The sequence below is a fragment of the Pinus tabuliformis genome, chromosome 3_1 (genome assembly GCF_031772625.1).
Source record: "Pinus tabuliformis cultivar Carrire ecotype Pingquan chromosome 3_1, CPIR1, whole genome shotgun sequence".
NCBI lineage: Eukaryota > Viridiplantae > Streptophyta > Pinopsida > Pinales > Pinaceae > Pinus > Pinus tabuliformis.
The window spans coordinates 960931311-960940331 of record NC_142301.1 but is presented as its reverse complement, the minus strand read 5'-3'; the positions used below and the strand labels follow the sequence as shown (position 1 = coordinate 960940331).

At 35.5% G+C, this 9021-nt stretch overlaps 1 pseudogene; it reads left to right on the top strand.

The window, feature by feature from the left end:
* The first annotated feature begins 2302 nt into the window (after positions 1 to 2302).
* LOC149191003 (glutamate decarboxylase 1-like) lies at positions 2303 to 7882 on the top strand (annotated as a pseudogene).
* The last annotated feature ends 1139 nt before the right edge of the window (positions 7883 to 9021 follow it).

Genomic DNA, 9021 nt, shown 5'->3' with positions numbered 1-9021 from the left:
TTGTTATATTTCTTCCTTATTTATTATCTATTTACTATTATTATTATCTTTTCTTTATCTTTTATTATTTATTTGCTTATATTTTAATATTATATTATATTACTTATTATTATTATTATTATTAGGGGACATTACATACTCCCCCTCTTTAAGGAACTTCGTCCCGAAGTTAAATTGAATCATTTAACATTTTATTTATTTAGTTATTTATTACTTCATGTTTGCCCTACACCCTCTGCTGAACTAGTATAACCAACAGGGATTGAAAGTTTTCACAACATTGGGGAAATCTCAAGGAATCTCTGTCCTTTTTCCAACTTTCGGAACCTGGCGTAAGCCTCATCGGTTTGTATCTTAGTCCAAGGCTGGCCCCAAGGCTCATGCCTGACTTAGACCTCATCTGCCCCAAGGCAAGCATCCGGTACAGTACCCAATGACTACAGGCATCTCGCAAGGCTGGCGCACTCCCTCCACTACTACTAAGGTGCACAGCCCCATGCATCGAATTCCTTACACCCCTCAACAGACTTTGACATCCCAATCCAATACCAGGCACCTAATCTACAATATCAAGCACTTCGCCTCCTCTAGATAGTCCCATAGCCCCTCAAGAGCTATCCATCAAGAGCTATATAAGAGAAAGGAACCACTGACATATGTAGTGTTGATTGAGTTTGTCCCCAACCCATATGGTGTTACATATTTTCCTTCACAGGTATGTGCTCCTATGAGATCATCAAATAAAATGGCCCTCTCGGCCCATTTGTGGATTTCTTTTCAATCACCACATCTCAACATGCATCCAATGCATTAGTTATAACATCATAGTATCATTGAAAATAATCCACATGCCATGCATTGCATGTCATCATGAGAAGATAACATCATTGTTATCACAAAATTATGCATGTCATAAATCTACATACAACTTCAACAAGCTTCACATCATAATATCCTGCTAAGCTCTAACATCAACATTCAACATCAAAGACATATCATCACATAATAAATGAATCACATGTCAATATACCTCAACATAACATCATAATACCTATGCATATCATATTCATCATAAGCATACAACATCATTACCATAACAAAATAAATAAATAAGCACCACATATGCATCATTACCCTCTCGTCAAAATTATGTCCAATTATACCATCACACCATGAAACATCATCACAACATTATACTTCATCATCCATATGTTGGCATAACAAATAATTGAAACCATAACCTCATACATAGTACCATAGTGTATCAATAAAATTTAAGCAATTAGACATGATCATGACTTAACCCATAGTGAACATAAAGAATATAAACCACCACCTAATTTTAAGTTATAATTAACCTATTCTTAAAATTTTCCTCTAAAATGGTTACATCTAACTCATTCCCCTCATTTAAAAAGTAGTATAATAAAAGAAATATTAATGAATAACATTATTTGTTCTTTTCCACTTTTATACAAAACAAATTTCCTTAATAAAAATTAAACCTTATTCTAATTTATATATCTAAATTACATTTACATTTATTTAATATAACACCATTCATTAAAATAAAAAATAAGAATATCTCATTCATTCAAAATTTTAAATTTATTCTAAACCTTATATTATTCCTTAATAAATTCCTATTTATCTACTCTTATTTATCTACCTTTTTCTTAATAAATTCCCATTTATCTACTTTTATTTATCTACCTTTTTCTTTTAATTTGATGAGAAATTACACATTTTTTTCCCTTACTTATTTCTTTTCTCCTTTCTTATTCCATTATATAATTTAAAACCTACGTATAAGAAAACACATATATTACAATTTATATATTTAGGCCGATAGGCCTTCCTATGCATCAACTTCTTAGTCAACACTTTTACTCTGCTCCGTTTGATCACCTGAGACACTTTCAACCGTTGATCTGACCCAGAAAAGGAAACATCAGAAAATCAAGAAAACAGAAAATCAAAAAAGCACTAAAGCTCACGAGAAAAGATTCTAGGCAGAAAATAAAAAAAGCCCGCCCTTTTCCCTGTGGAAAAATCTTCAATCCCATGCCGCCATGAAGCACTATCATTTCCTATTATGGAACTATAGGAACATGTTACAAACAGAAGCAACCGTAGCTCCGTGAACAAGCTCGCCCTTTGTCAAAGCCTCCTTTAAACACCATACTCCCACATTCGATTCCGCTCCGCAGTTTTCCTGCAATCGACGACATACTGGTTGAAGCCGCTGTGTAATAAGAGCCTGTTGAAGATCCGCCCTTGGATATTCAGATTTCAGCCAAAAATGGCTTTGAGCAGCGCTGCGGCTGATACGGATGGATCGGTTCATTCAACTCTTGCTTCAAGATATGTTCAGGAATCCTTGCCTCGGTACGTCTTCCTTACTTCCTTCACCCCCATTCTACTGCTTTGCTTTTTCCAAGGACTGATTAATTACGTAGTTTGTTTGGATTGATTGAGTTATTATGTAATTTTTTACTTGAAGCTCAGACTTGAGAAAATCTATGGTGGGAAGGCGTTTTAGGCACTTCAAATTCCAGACATAGCAAGTGGGGCTCGACAAAGCATTGATATAGTCCTTCTCACCAAAAGGTACCTCAATATCGTGTGGAATTTCGTTTCTATTGTTCGCATTACTCTGCTTTTGAAATGTTATTGCTTTTGATTTCTTGTGACTTTCACTTCTCTGTACTCGATCTAACAAAGTGTACACAATTTAACAAAGTATACATATATACACATACAGGGAGGAGACCTGTTAAGTTGAAACCCTTATGCAGATCTAGATTTCAAGAGTAACTGACAATTTCTGCTGTGAACTCTTGAATACCGACACACATTATGTTTATATTTTATTTTTTAACATTCTTTTGTATCTGCCTGGTTTTATGTCCTCTTCGCTTAGAATAAAAATTGAAAAATGAGTTTAATCATAATTTAATCAGGGGTTTGATCCGTGTGTATATATAACATTGCACCTCATAGCGTCTATATTATCATAAACATGATATGGGAAACAAGAACAGAAGGAGAAATTGGGCTACAGGTTTTTGGGGTATACGAGAAATGCATCTACCATTCGAGCACAAGTAATGCGTATAGAATTGATTAGGATGTATTAATAAGTGTCATGCTTTCTCCAAACTTTTAGAAAGTCTGTTTGTCAGACTCAAGGTAACATAAGTTTGAAACCCTTATGCAAATCTAGATTTCAAGAGTAACTGACAATTTCTGATGTGAACTCTTGAATACCGACACACATTATGTTTATATTTTATTTTTTAACAGTCTTTTGTACCTGCCTGGTTTTATGTCCTCTTCGCTTAGAATAAAAATTGAAAAAAGAGTTTAATCATAATTTAATCAGGGGTTTGATCCATGTGTATATATAACATTGCACCTCATAGCATCTATATTATCATAAACATGATATGGGAAATAAGAACAGAAGGAGAAATTGGGCTACAGGTTTTTGGGGTATACGAGAAATGCATCTACCATTCAAGCGCAAGTAATGCGTATAGAATTGATTGGGATGTATTAATAAGTGTCATTCTTTCTCCAAACTTTTAGAAAGTCTGTTTGTCAGACTCAAGGTAACATAAATTTGAAACCCTTATGCAGATCTAGATTTCAAGAGTAACTGACAATTTCTGCTGTGAACTCTTGAATACCGACACACATTATGTTTATATTTTATTTTTTAACATTCTTTTGTACCTGCCTGATTTTATGTCCTCTTCGCTTAGAATAAAAATTGGAAAATGAGTTTAATCATAATTTAATCAGGGTTTTGATCTGTGTGTATATATAAGATTGCACCTCATAGCGTCTATATTATCATAAACATGATATGGGAAACAAGAACAGAAGGAGAAATTGGGCTACAGGTTTTTGGGGTATACGAGAAATGCATCTACCATTCAAGCGCAAGTAATGCGTATAGAATTGATTAGGATGTATTAATAAGTGTCATGCTTTCTCCAAACTTTTAGAAAGTCTGTTTGTCAGACTCGAGCTAACATAAGTTTTTTTAATTTATGCAGAGAATTATCTATTATTGCTGTTAGGAACTTTTCGGGGATTCTGGATGTGGGTGCTGATGGTGGTTGGACTCTAAAAAACTCAAGGGATCAATCCGAGAAGATTCCTAATCTTGTAAGAAGTTGTTATTCATACATTTGATATCTTCTTTATAGTTACCTTTGACTTCAAATCTTCTATGTTTTCGGTTCGTATTTGCAGTTGAGGGCTTTATAGCCTCATCCTTGAAACTCCAATTAGATGTCCTGCTATGCGAAGTTTCTACTTATTTCTAGTGATATTTCACAATGCTTCTGAAGTATGGGCAAATTCATTTATTTGTCGATAACTTTACTTTTCTTTTTATGATTGTGCTAGAAAATTATGGCATTGTTGTTCATTATGTTCTAGAGATTAGAAGGCTATCAGTAGTCCTTGCTAGCATGTACCGAGCCTGTTTATTGAATCCAATAGTAAATGGTGGCTATTCAAATTTGGAGCTAGCTTGTTATGGAATACGCATGTATTACTTTCATTATTTTAAAATTTTCTTTTTGCATATTTACAATTAATCATGTACTATCTAGAACATCAGATTCACCATATAACCTGCCATCAAAAGGAGACGAAAACAAAAAAGGATACAGTGTTACTGTGCTCCTGTGCAGATTGCGTGCTATGCTAATAACTAGGAAGGGGGATCACAGATTGGAGGATTGTGAAGTTGTGAACCTTTCCAGGATTTGTCAGCAACTCTCTGATAGAGCGCGTACTTTGTTTAAGCCTTAAGCATATGTTTCATCCCTGCAGGCTTTGGTTCATTTATACTATAGTGCAAACTTAGAAAGGAAGTGACCCTTGAGCAAGTCTCTTACAGAGTCCATACTTTGGATAAGCATACAGCACCGCCAGTAGGCTTTGTTTCATCTTCTGGCTATATCTAAAGATGTGACTCCTTATTCTTGATTTCAGGCCTTTGTGCATCTTGTAGCATAACTACTTGCATTGAGGATTATGTTTGTATGTTGTCTGATAGATATGATGATTCTAATTGTACTTTGCATATTGATAGGCATTGCATATGCCACTTTCCTTCTCCTTTGACATAGAAAGGATGCCAAAGCATATCTCTTTCTTAATTTTTTTGTTGTTGGAAGTGCTTCCAAAAGACACCATGAGCGGTTGCACATCATAACCTCAACTTTCTTTGGCTTAGTTATCAGGTATCAGGGGTATCTGTTCCACCAAATTCAATTGGACTTGGACTTGGCCTCACCCCTATTTAATATGCCATTTGGGTGGGGCAAAGCACAATGAGAAGGAACCTTGTTGGACAGTTCAACTCTCCATCCACGTCACTGGTGTACCAAGGCATTGATGGATGTTAATTTCTAGATTCCAGATCTGATTATAATTCCTAGTAATTTTTATAACCCGAATTTTTTTTTTCTGCAATTACTGAATAAAATACACTAGGATTTTTAACTCAGAAATGAAATAGCAGAAGCAAAATACAGGACATCTTTCACACAGAAAATTCTTCTCCAACTGATCTTGACTTTTAATTATTTGAACAGTGAGGCTCCCTTACTGGGAAATTGGCCCACAAAGAAAATTACAAAAATTATTACAGCAAATAAACCTGGCAAATATGCCCCTAAGAAATCTAATTTGCAGAAGTGCTGTAGTATGTACAGCCTGTGCACAACCTCTCTTTCACACGTGCGGCCTGCTGAAACTAAACCCGCATGGCATGTGTGACCTCGGCTCTCCTTGTACAGCCCCTGCAAAACTTCTACTCAGAAATTAGTATGGCCTCCTTGCTGAAGAGCCTCCACTCAATCTACTCTAGAATTTTCCTCTCACTGCTGGACACCTCTTTTCTCTTCAGCTCCTGAGAAAATCACTGTCTCAATCTCTGTCAATTGTTATGTCTTTCTCCACTCCTTAGGCTTGCTTTTACATTTTCTCATTAAGCTAAATCCCTAACCCAAATGTCCAAAGTGATGAATGGTATTTGAGATTAACTATTGAGATTAAAACAAATTCACTAATGTAATTAAAATTACATTCCCTTAGATTTCCTAGCTCAATAGCCAACATTAATTAATTAACTTAATTAATGTGCTTTTCTTATGTTAGACTTAAGCTAAATCATAAAAACAACTTCCTCAATAAATTGAGCAAGTTTCCTAGGGAAGCTTTAGACGATTCCTGCATGCTTGACACCTAGCCAATGCAGAAATATCTGTCCGCTGCTACAAACATCAACAATTTGTTCTTTTATGATTTTTCTTTATTCATTTTTAACCTTAATTATGTATGATCCAAAACCTCAAACTCACTCACCCTATACCCTCCCATCAAAAGGAAAAAAAACACCCTCCAACCTCCTTCCAAAAAGAAAAAAATGTTAAGAGAATGATATACTTGTTAAATTTTTTACCATGGTAAGTAGATTCTGCACTTAGATAAGTTAACATAAACCTATGTAGCCTATAAACTAAAGATCTCAATCAAAATAACAATCTCTAAAGACATTAATGTACAAACACACACTGCTGGAAATTACAAAGAGCAAATACACAATGTGGAACACTCAATGGTGTATCTATCTTCTATTTTTTGAAAGAAAAATAGTTAAATTGATGTAACTCAAAACTAAAACTCGCCAACCAACACATTGGTGAGCTTATGTCTCTTTTATAGAACAAGAGACAAATGGAAGATACAATGTATTTGGTCACATGCATGAAGTGCCCAAATTGTCTCAATCAAACCCTAACCCTAATTTAATCTGCTTGTGCACCCTCATACATGGATAGAAGTGTTAGAAATAGTGTGTCCCAATTTGAGGATCTTTGTGGCATGCATGCATGCACATTCTTCCTTGGGATCTATACCTCCCTTGGGATATGCACACTACTCTAATAATAGATAACACATGCAAGAACAAACTTTGAAATAGAAAAGCTAATTGAAGTGTTAAATTTGAACTACAATACATACCAATAGCTTATCACAAGTTGGTACAAGTCAAACTCTCCAAACCCTAGCTAGGAAAAAAAATGAGAAAGCTTTAGCCATGATCCAGGTCCGGGTTTGACAAAGAACCCTTCCAAGACCTTTTACTTTTGTGATGTGTTAAATTGCATTCTTAAAAGAACATCAATGAATACAGGTGCATGTTGTAAAGAATAGGAACATGTCAATCATCAGCAACATAAAAACATAAGTCATTGATAACAGAGTTCGTCCAGGAGGTTTGTTGGGAGAAATTTGCTCGATATTTTGACGTAGAGCTGAAAGAAGTTAAACTGAAAGAGGGTACTATGTGATGGATCTCGTCAAAGCTGTTGAGATGGTTGAAGAGAACACTATTTGTGTGGCAGCAATTTTGGGTTCTACTTACAATGGTGAGTTCAAAAATGTCAAGTTGTTGAACGATCTCCTCCTACAGAAAAACAAGGAAACAGGGTGAGCCATCAGATCTCCTTCGATTTACCTGCTCATTGAATAGGATTGACCAGGCTGAAAATTGTGATTGTGGTCATGACCGTTGATTGCGCCCAATGGTTGCAGGTGGGACACACCCATATGTGTGGACGTGACAAGCGGTGGATTTATTGCACCGTTCCTCTATCCTGATTTGGAATGGGATTTTTGGCTTCCATTGGTGAAGAGCATAAATGTGAGCGGGCAAAAGTATGGACTCGTCTATGCCGGAATCGGATGGGTTATCTAGAGAGAAAAGCATGACCTCCCAAAAGATCTTATCTTTCCCATCAACTATTTGGGGGTCAATCAACCCACCTTCACCCTCAACTTCTCCAAAGGTTAAAACAAATTTTCTTGGTTGATGATCACTGTATTTCATTTCAATTTATTAGGTCAATGGGATATTTGGATGTTTCCCTTGGACAAAACATCTTTGAATTAAAGTCATGACCATGTACCCTGCAGGGGCCAGCCAAATCATTGCTCAATATTACCAGCTCATACGTCTGGGGTTCGAGGTTTGTTGTTGCCCATAAAACTTTTATTAGCTGTAACACCATTGCCGAGTTTACAGGCAGTTGTTACACATTACAGTGATGATTGATTTCTAAGCATGAGGCTGTCAAAAGCCAACTTCATATCCAGATTTACAAATGGATAAAGCTCGAAGATTTTTTAAGTTAAGGGAAGCTTTCTATTATTACCCGGTATTGTTTCCGTTTAAGGGCTGGGTTGCATGCAAGCCCGTTGTTCTTATTAGAGCTTGATTTTTTCTAATTTAATTTCACAGCTGTATGAGTGGTGGAAAGTTGGGAACAAAACAAAACAGCGGGGAAGCATAGCGCTCCCCACTCAATTCTTGTTATTCATTACATTGCATTGCAGTCCTGTTCATTGTCAGTGGATTTCGACCGAGTCTTCATTTGCATTCCATTCCATTTCATGGCATTGTTCAGATTATTCAGTCTCACCTTATTTAATTCTTTAAATTTGTTGAAATGCTCTTCATGCTACAAAGCCAGAGGTTGTGAATGTGTTGACTTTATCTGTTTTTTTAACTTAAGGTAATTTGCCTCTAAAAAGAGATGTAAATTTTTATAATTATTACATTCCATGATATTGGCGGTTCTAGAGTTCAAGCCACGCCTGTATTGTCATATTTGTTGGTTTAGATCTGTTTATTTTGAGTGTTGTGGTATATTTTATGGGTAATCAATTTCAAAAGAGTGCGAGCTTATAAGAGCGTTTTAGTAGCCCTTATTTAAACTCGGGGTCATCTTATACTGCCTAATAATTCACTTGGACCAACATCTCCTCTAGAGAAATGCAACAATTCTAATTTAATAATCCTATCGGCTTCTCTTTGTACCTTTTGGGACAATTGCTAGTTTAAAACCTACGTATAAGAAAACACATATATTACAATTTAATGAAAATATATTTTATAAAGTTGCATTATTTTGTTACGCTCAACTATATTTA